A 1002-nucleotide genomic window follows, 5' to 3' on the forward strand; every position below is an offset into this window, starting at 1 on the left:
TTTGCTTGATTATATTGGACTATGCACAGGCAAAATTTCTGGTTGTGTCTCTATTTATGCGTCGCTAAGGAAAGTTTGATAGAGTGTCGTGTGGTGATCGAAGAGGGCGCTGTGCGTCTCTACAACACACGTTCTCGGGAGTATGAGTAGAGGGGAGAAAATATGGATACAGCTTTGCACCTCTTCAAAGCCGGTCTAGGGCGAGGGCAATAACTATACCCCTTAGGCAATTAACCCAGACCCTTCCCCTGACTCTAATCCTAATCCTGAACCCTAGCCCAAACTCTAACCGTAAACCTAACTCTAACCTTATCACTATGTATTTAGCCGAGGGTTAATTGCTCTTGGGGGTTATTGCCCTGATACGCTTCAAAGCAAAAATTATTTATCAGGCCCCTATATATTATCAACTATATTAAAACAAACAAACAAAGGAGGAAGGGAGTCCTCCCTTTGTCATAGATGCTAACCTTTACTCTAACCTCATCAATAACCAGCAGGCCTATTTAGCCAGGGGGAATTGCCCTCGGGGGTTATTGCCCCGATACGCTCTTTCCCTACTAATTCTTTTCATGAGTCTAATATCAGGATGTCCTCAGTGATTACACTTGTTATGCAAATTTCCAATACTAGTTCAATGAAGAATCTAGGACAGCGGTATTTTATTAGTGTATCTGAATGCTCTGTCTCTGTCATTCGTAAATGTTTTCTATTTATTTATTTTTATTTATTTATTCTGTCTTCTTTATACATGGTAGTCTCTTCAGTACATAAAACTAATTTACAAGAGAGCCCTGTATTACATAAAAATATTAGAATACAATTTACAATTCGAAACAAATTTGTAACAGTATAATGTTACAATCTATAACAATATATTACATAAAGTACAATACAAAATACGACAAGTTAAAACGGCAATCAAAGTATAAAACTGAATATGATATAAGTTGAATAAAATGTATAACAATGTAAAATTAAAATACGTCTTACATCTTACAT

This window comes from Diadema antillarum, unplaced genomic scaffold (genome assembly GCF_040938485.1).
Source record: "Diadema antillarum isolate AM-2024a unplaced genomic scaffold, OU_Dant_1.0 seq00000657_RagTag, whole genome shotgun sequence".
NCBI lineage: Eukaryota > Metazoa > Echinodermata > Echinoidea > Diadematoida > Diadematidae > Diadema > Diadema antillarum.